The following is a 9,376-nucleotide window of genomic DNA, read 5'->3' as shown; positions in this document are numbered from 1 at the left end:
CTCCTCGAAGATCAAGCCCCTGCTCCCGCTCCGGCCCCAGCCGCCGATGCCACAGGCCTGGCCCCCTCTGCTCGACGGCCGCTCAAGGGGCGCATCAGGTACGTCCGCACGTACTCCTGATAGTCTCCAATGCCTCGGAAGCCGGCCTCCTCCCAGCCGATGGAGTAATCATCCAGCTGCTCAGTGGTGAGCCCCTCGGTCTCCCTCATGTCTGCAGGAGGGGGAACCGGGACTATCTGCTCCGGTAACCCTAGGGTCTGGCGTAGAAAACGCTCCCCCAGATACCAAGCCCGACAGACCGGGCCCTCAAGCAAAATCCGAAAACGCGAGGTCTCCTCCGCACCAGGGAACCGACCCCGCATCGCCGCCGGCATAGGAGCCCACGGCCGCCAAGTGATCTAAAAATGACAGACAGTTTGTTATCTACTGTTATTGAAATATACAGTTGGAAAGCGAAGCTTAAATGAATTGAAAGTAAAGCATACCTCCGCGGGGGTGATGGTGTCGAAATATCGGCGGAAGAAGCCGAAAGTCTCTCGTGGTCGCCGGGTGCATCTCCCGTCGAAGCGACTCGAAAAGGGAACGACAAGGGGAGTCTCCGCAACTGGCACGGGGGCAAGCCTAGGGAAGTAGGCATAAACCCACAACTGCAAAACAGATGTCAGTATGACCGACAGAATAAAGCAGAAATGGCAGAGCCGTGTGTTGTGCAGTGTATTGTGTGTGCAGTGTACAGTGTGAGCAGTGTACAGTCAGTGTAAAGCAGAATGTATGTGTGTGCCGTGTGTACAGTATACAACAAGTGTAAAACAGACTACAGTGTGTGCAGTGTACAGAGTACAGAAAGTACGAGAAAGAAATGAAAAAGCGGAGAAGAAATGTACCTCCCAAGCCCGCCAGTAACCTCCGAGTAGCTGGCCGCTGCCGCGAGAAGCCGAGCTCATGTACCCGTAAAGGGTGGCCAGAGCAGCGCAGCCCCAATCATAGTGCAAGATGTCCCGGACGTCCACCAGTGCGCTGAGAAGACAAAGAGGCACCGTGTTCGCCCGGTCGGCGAAGATGGTAGTCCCGAACAGGAACATGAGGAAGCCGCGAGCATACCTCTCCACGTCCTCCGAGGTCATCTCCGCCTCCTCCTCCAACGCGGGCTGGACCCGAAACTGGACCTCAAACCAGGAATATCGAACGAAACCTGGGCGAGCTAGGGGTGGCGCCTCCCCCAGTAGATGGACCTGAGCTGCGGTCCACTCATCCATCGCGATGTCAAATGGGATCGGATCACCCCCCACCCCGATGCCTGTGAGCATCGAGAAATCATGAGGGGTCATCGTCATATCCCCTGCTGCAGAGAAATGAAAAGAATCGGTGGTGTCCCACCACCTCTCCGCCAGAGCAGCAAGGAGAGGTCTGCATGTGGACAATCTGGAGAGCCCTCGGCAGAAGGTGCCGAAGCCCGCCCGGTCCACGATGCGTCGGACCGCGTCAGGGACCTCATCATACCACTCCTGTGCACCAGTATTCCAATACCCGCGAATGGTATGGGAACCCTCCTGTAAACAGAAAATAACGGTGGCAAGACAACATTCAAAATGCAGTTTTGAAAGAACAGATATAGCATGTATGCAAGTTTGACAGATTTAGGCAAATACCGGGTGCCGGTGTGCTTGCAGTGAAATACGTGTGCTGTGTCAGCGTGTTTGGGTGTTTCAGAACAGATATAGCATGCATGCAGGTTTGACAGATTCAGACAAATACTGGGTGCCAGTGTGTATGCAGTGAAAAACAGTGATTGCAGTGTGTTTGAGTGATTTAGGGCTAGTGCAGTGTGTGTGCATGTGTCAGTCTCAAGCAGATGTCAGTTGTATGTATGTTTACAGTCAACTACAGTCTACAGCATATCAGTTTTCAGCAGTTAAAGAATACAACTAACTATGACAGTTTTTGTATCCTACATTGCGGAAAGTAAAGCAGAAGACAGAGAGTCACCTCGGAAGTGCCGAATGAAAGGTGGGAGGTAGGCTCACGCAGCAGTAGCTCAGGCGCCACGTGCCTGTCGAAGCTCCGGAACTGACGCAGGCCGTCGGGGGGCAGAATATGGATCGCCGGCCGGTAGGTCGCCGGGTCGAACGGGCGCTCGCTCAGTGGTAAGAGCTCGACCCCGGGATCCATCTCATGGTCCGGGGGAGTCCCGCCCCGTGGAATGTCATCCGCCATGTAGAGAATGATGTGAAAATGACCCGGAAAAGGAAAACCGGGTCGGAATACGAAGAGTCAACCAAAAAGTCAACCAACTTTTTTGTGCCGATAAACTTATTTTGATGCCGGTGGCCTCCCCTTTCGGCCGGTGGGGTTCCCACAGCCTTGTTTAGGCGATTTGAGTTGTTTTTGGTCTTCATAGCTCAAGAAAGTGCAAGAAAGTGCATTTCCGACGCTCAACCGACCTCCGTTCTGACTTCAGACTGCATCTGCCGTGCGTAGCACTCCAACCCATGCAAGGTGTATCCTTTTTGTATCCTTTTAAATTCAAAAGTTGCCCCATGTGTATCGCATATCAATCGCATTGTTTTGTGCATTGCAAAATTGTTCGCGCTGCGTTGCGCATCGCACTATTTTGTGCATTTCAAAATTGTTCGCGCTGTTCTGCGTATCGCACTGTTTTGTGCATTGCAAAATTGTTCACGCTGCGTTGCGCATCGCACTGTTTTGTGCATTTCAAAATTGTTCGCGCTGTTCTGCGTATCACACTATTTTGTGCATTTCAAACCGTCGCACTGTTTTGTGCATTTCAAACCGTCGCACTGTTTTGTGCATTTCAAATCGTCGCACTGTTTTGTGCATTTCAAACCGTCGCACTGTTTTGTGCATTTCAAACTGTCGCACTGTTTTGTGCATTTCAAATCGTCGCACTGTTTTGTGCATTTCAAACCGTCGCACTGTTTTGTGCATTTCAAACTGTCGCACTGTTTTGTGCATTTCAAATCGTCGCACTGTTTTGTGCATTGTATTTCAATCGCGCTGTTTTGCGCATCGCACTGTTTCGTGCACCTCACTTGCATCTTGCATGCATCCATTCGCGCTATCTTGCGCACCTTGGTTGTACTTGTTAGTACATTGCATTGTTTTGAATACAAACCGGCTTCGCGTAGCGTATAAGTCCAACTTTCAAAACCGGCTTCGCGTAGCGTATAAGTCCAACTTTCAAAACCGGCTTCGCGTAGCGTGTAAGTCCACTTGTATCTTTTTTTTTTTGCATCTTATGAGGCACACGTGTCACATTTGTTTCATTTTGCATTCCGTGTGGCATGTGTATCACACTTACATTTTGCGTATGGTCTGGCGAGACCTTAAACACGCATGGTCTGCCGAGACCTTAAACACGCATGGTCTGGCGAGACCTTAAACACGCATGGTCTGGCGAGACCTTAAACACGTATGGTCTGGCGAGGACTTAAACACGTACGGTCTAGGAGACCTTAAATCCTTGGAAGGTGCAAGACCTTTAATGCATTGGTGTGCACACTATTGTTTTGTACATATCTCAAGCCGTGTGTTGTCGCTCATTCCATGCAACATGCATCACTTGCATCATTTGCATTTCAAAAAACAAAAAAAAAACATGCATAATCATGCATACATTTTGCATTGTTTTACGGTCTAAGAGACCCTAAATCCTCTGAAGGTGCAATTCCTTTGGTGTTTGTCGTGCTCGAACGACTTTCGGTGGTCTGGTAAAGCCACCTGCCTATGTTTGCGATGAGTTCCTAGAAGACCAACTGGGACGGTGGAAACTAGAGTTCGAACGGCTTATGCCTAGAACGCAAAGGTTCGGGAGTTCCGAGACTAAAGTCTGGTTTAAATACCCAGGGGTTTACCCTCGGCTTGAAATCTGTATGGAAGCCCCATAGGTTGAGGCGGCATGTCTACGCCTCAGTTCTGGATACTGAACCAACCTAGTATATCACCCTGTTGGTAAGATAGGGAAAGTTGCAATCATAGTCATTGCATCATAGTGCATTGTCATGCATTTCCATTGTAGCTTGCATCCATTGTATTTTCCCCAGTAGGTCGCATCATACTGCATTGTCATGCATATTTGTAAATATCCATTCCATTGCATGTTTGTAAATATTGCATTGTAGCTTGCATGCATTCATTGCATCACCTTCCATCCATGGCTTGCGCCTTTCCAGGTTGAGCTTGGTCCGGTATGTGCCCTTACTTTTCATGTTAAAACACAGTTCTGCATGTGTATCGCGTCGATTCCACGCTGATATGTTGGTTGAGGGTTGCGGCACCTTTTCTGTGTTACACATGGCTTGTATGCGTACATGCCTTTCCTAGGCAAGATTTGGTTTGGCCTGTGTGCCATATTCATGTATTACATTGTAGTGTAATTTCTGCATCCGGCATTAGGATCGTAGTCCTTTCTCCAGCGTGTCGTTTCTCCACTTATGTCAATTCCACCCAATACTTGCTCTTGCGTCTGTCTACAATGCTCATAGTTCAGTTGACTGTTCTATGGTAGACAGACTTGTTATCTCCATCAATCTATTTAACATAGGTGTGGTTTCGAACCGCTCGTGATTGGATCACGATTCAAATGCTTTGCATGTAGCTTGCATTTTTTTTCAATTACATTGCATCTTCATTTGCATTGTTTATACATTGTTTTGTATATATTGCATTTCGTTTTGCATCCACATTTGCATTGTCATGCATGTTGCTAACAATATTGTACCTGTTAAGTTTGTTTTCTTTGTAGGCACGATATTGTATGTACGGTTCATTTGAGGTTGGTGCAACCAGACGAGCCGCACAGGTATTGTATCTCCCGAGTGAGACGCATTGAGAATTTCATAATTCTCTTACATCCTTTCTGCATTGTAGTGTAGTTTGGTATGCTAGCTTAAAACTGCCGCATGTTTGCTTCATTACAGCTTTATTTGCATGATCATAAGTTATGTCCGGCTTTGTGCATTGTCTTGCATTTTTCCCCTGCCTTCGGGCGCATATCTTGTTTGTCTTGCATGTTTGTCTAAGTCTTCGGCCTTGTCAAAAATGGGTCGTCTCTGGGCTTTGACATTCACTCCCGTCATTGTTATGACTTTCGAGTTCTGTCAAAGAGGGGCAACTGTAGACACCCCATTTTTGACCGTCCTCAAGACTTGGACGTCACCGTTTGAACACTCGGTGATTATCCATGTTTGTGTTCGTTTGGAGTTCCCGGAGGCCTCGGCTCGCGCGCCTTGCCTCAGGATCTCCGAACTTGACCGTTTAGTGTCTGGTTTTGGACCAAACACTTGCATCTTGCCTTTGAGAGGCAGGGTAGGGCTTGTAGACCATCCCTACCCACCACCGGCAGTGGCTAGAGGCCACCGGCTGGTGTTTGCTGCCACCGGCAATGTAGTTTGCCGGCCAGCACTATTTGTTGCCGGTCAGCACTTTGTTGTGCCAATCGGCACTCCTTTTGGCCAAGATGGCATTTTTGGCCGGCCGATTGCTGTTCATCTGCTTTTGCAGATATTTTTAGACAGCTGTCTTGCTTTGGCTCCCCTCTATACACGTGTATGGAGGGATCTCCCTCTTGTAAAGCTTGTCTTGTAAGCTTTACAAGACATATAGAGAGAGGCTCTCTCTTGTAACAAAAAAAAGGACTTAGGTTAGAGAGAGAGATATTTTTGGAGAGCAAACACAGCCATTGTTGAGCTCTTGTTCTAGGGTTTGAGTTAGATACACTTTCTATCTCTCTTTCCCTCTTATTTGTGCACTAGGTGTTTTGTGTCTTACTATTGCACACAAACACCTAGTGTTTCACCTTCCTCTTGAAACTAGGGTTCTAAGGGCTTGTTCTTGAGTTTCTTGATTGGTTTGGAGCTAAAGGAGGCCATTGGAGCATCATTTGTGAAGAAGGCTTCAAGGGTGAGAATCTAGTCCCATTTTCCCCCATTTTTGCATTGATTTTATACCTATCTTGGAGCTGTTTTTGTGCTTATTGTATAACATAAAAAAGTTATGTTTTTAGACCCTCTTTGTTGTTTATTAAGAGTGTTTTGTTGTTTGAGGGTTGTTGACCACCCTTAGGCCTTGAAAGGCCTCATTTTGAGCCATTTTGTGTTAGCTCCGGGATTTTGGTGTTGGGGTCTCTTCACCACTGAAATCTTGAGGGATTTTAGTGGTGAAGATGATGCCTTGAAGTCCCAAGAAGGAGAGGGCCACCCCCTCTCCTTGTTGTCCTTGAAAAGGGCATATTTTGGCCTCTTAAGGAAGCCTATGCTTGAGTGTGTGTTGAGCATGTTTGGTCTATTTTTCATGCTTATATATCCATAATATAACATGATTTTAAGTTGGTTTTGGTGCTCCATGCATGCTTAGCATAGTTGCCATGTAATGCCTTGTTTATGCCTTAATGTGCCTTAGGTTGTTAGCCTTTGTGGGAGCATGTTTTAGGCTTAGTCTTGTGAAGATTATGTGCTTATTTTGCCATGTTTTAGGTCTGTCCATAAGTGTTTGGGTTGATTTTGGCATGCTTGATATAGCTCCTTTGTATTTGGGCTTGTTAGCCTTGAGAGTGTGCATGTGTAGCATGCCATCTTTGCATTGTTTTGGTGATTTGGGATCATCCTATATGCCATTTCAGTCCCATTTCCATGCTTGTTTGATTGCCTTGCATGCCTCTTTAATGCTTTGGAAGCTTGTGTAGCAATGCTCCATGTTTTGACCATTATGCATGCCTTTGCTTTCGAGCCATTTAGATGCCATCTAAGTGGTCCTTAGGCTTTGTATTAATGCCATAAAACTCTGTTTTGGGTCAATGATTTCATGCCATGTTTGGTCTTACTAAGTGTAGTTCAATGCCCTATTGATTTGCTTTGAACACTTAGGCCATTTGGTGCATGCTTGGCTTGACTTATTGCTTGGTTTGGTACCATGTATTAGCATGATTTTTAGAGCTTATGTTGCATGCTTTTAGTCCATGAATGTCTCTTTCAAGTGTGCTTGAATGTTGCTTGTTTTGTGCCTAAGTGTTGGGTCTTAACATGTGTATATGTGCATGTGTGCTTAGCATCCATTTTGGGCATTATTGGCTACTGTTTTGGGCCTTATTAGAGTTTCCTAATCCATGTATAAGTCCATCTTTCCATCTATTTGCATTGCCATATGTATGCTTGTATGCTTGCATAAGCTTGCCCCCATGCCATGTTGCATCCTTAGCTTGTATGCTTAGGATGCATTGCATTTTGCATGCATTCCTTGTCCCTTGATTTGGTGATAGGGATTAGGACTTTGGTTTGATTTGGTTTGCATGCATTTGAAATCAAAGTTGCATACTTGGTCTTTGGGCCATCATGCATGGAAATGCGTGATTGGTGGTCCGAAAATCGAGGCACATGCCCCCTTGAGTCATTATCATGATAAGGGACATGGTTGGTGCATACATGCCTTGAATTGTGCTGCCATGCTTTGTTTTGCCCTCTGTTGCTGTGAGTTGCAGGTTCTGCAGGCTTTCTTTGCCGACCGGCAGTGTAAGGTGCCGGCCGGCAATCTTTCCTCTGCCGATAGACTCCATTTCGTGCCGATGGTCACACACCAGTGCCGGTGGTAATTCCACTCAGCCGGTGGCACTCCCCAGTGTCCAGGGATGCAGCCCTGAGGTTTTGACAGCCTCCAGAGGAGCAGAGGAAAGAAAACAGAGGCAGCTTGCGCATGGCGGCGCATTTCCCGAGGCGTTTACTGCTTTTCTTAGTCTATTTTAATTTGTTAATTAAATTAGGCAATTTGTAATATTTAATTAGCTTGCGTAGTTAATTAATTTGTAATATTTATTCGGTCCCTCCGAGTGAGGGTAAATCTGTAATAAGTGTGTGTGGGTGGTGTGTATGTCTTCCAACCCCACTTCTTTCTTCCCTTTTACTTACCTGCTTTGATGGTTAGTATTAGGGCACGTTTAAATTAGCATACCTTATGCTATGCATGTGTGCATCCATGCATTTGTATTGCATGCATTAGGCTCGGTACATCACGCTAACTGCATTTGTACTTCAAATTCTAAACTGAATATGTGATAGTTGTGCATTTCTCACATGCCATGTTTAGGATAGCCGAGCCTATTCTAGCAACACTTTGTATGCGATGCATTAGGCACTTAACATGGACTTGGATCATGCATGTTTGCTAACGAGTTCTTTGTTTTGGCACAGAGTACGATGTAAGTATTTCCGCTTTAGCATATCGCATGAGTGTGAATGTTGCCATGTCAGCATGCTTAACATGTGGCTAGATGCTTATGTGTTATAAACTGCTTGGATGCCTGTGGGTGAAGGTTGGATTGTTTGAGTTGGAAAAAACTCATTGAAATCCGTGTTTTAGCCTACTTACGAGTAGCAAATTCCAAAGCATTTTCAAAACAAATGGATATGCAATGTTTCTTTCCAAATTAGGCAATCTAGTCTATACTTGTTTGCTGTGCGCATAACATAGTAATTCTAGGCTAATAACCGGGATAAGAACACATAACGTTTTCAAAATCGGATATCATGGTTAGTAGAGGCCGGTCTTCGGACCGAGCGAAAGGGGGTGCTCATAGCTGACCTTCCCCGATTGTACCCAAGCTCTCGAGCCGAGACAACTCCGGTGATGACGGACATGTGGCCTTCGGCACCGAGTCAGGGTTTCCTAAATTCTCCCATTTTAAAATATTTAGGTGGCGACTCTGTATCTGGCAAAGCAGTCCATGTTTGGCACTACTTTTTCAAAAATCTGTTTCTCAAAACGATTTGCCAGATTTGGACTCTTTGGTTCAGATTAAGAACCGTGACACAAATAGAGTCCGAACTGTAGCATAAGGTCCCCCGCGGGCTTGTTACAGGCATTTCTGTATACTTAGGATCATGCATGGATTTCTAATTAACTTCTGTTTTGGCTTGGAGTACTTGGTGAGTTTTATGCTTTAGCATCCTTGCATGCGTGTGAGTGACTGCCATGAATAGCATGCTTACCATGAGGCTAATTGCTTATGTGATATAACTGCCTGAATGCCTGTGGGTGAAGGTTGGGTTGTTTGGATTGGGACAATTTATCAAATATTTGTTTTAAGCCCACTAGATAGTGGCAAAACCATCTTTTCTAAGCCCACCCGAGGGTGGCAAAATCTGCATTTTAAGCCTACTTGCGAGTAGCAAACCATCTTTCAAAAATAAACATGAAATGTTTTGTTCCAATTCAGGCGACCCAGCCTATACTTGTATGCTGTGCACATCACATAGTAACCTAGGATAATAACCGGAATAAGAACACACAATGTTTTCAAAAATAGATATCATGGTTAGTAGAGGCCGATCTTTGATCGGGCGAGCGGGGGTGCTCACGAAGTGACCTT

Source organism: Camellia sinensis, chromosome 7 (assembly GCF_055761805.1).
Source record: "Camellia sinensis isolate YWXY chromosome 7, ASM5576180v1, whole genome shotgun sequence".
Taxonomy (NCBI): domain Eukaryota; kingdom Viridiplantae; phylum Streptophyta; class Magnoliopsida; order Ericales; family Theaceae; genus Camellia; species Camellia sinensis.
Note: the sequence above shows the minus strand (reverse complement) of the source record.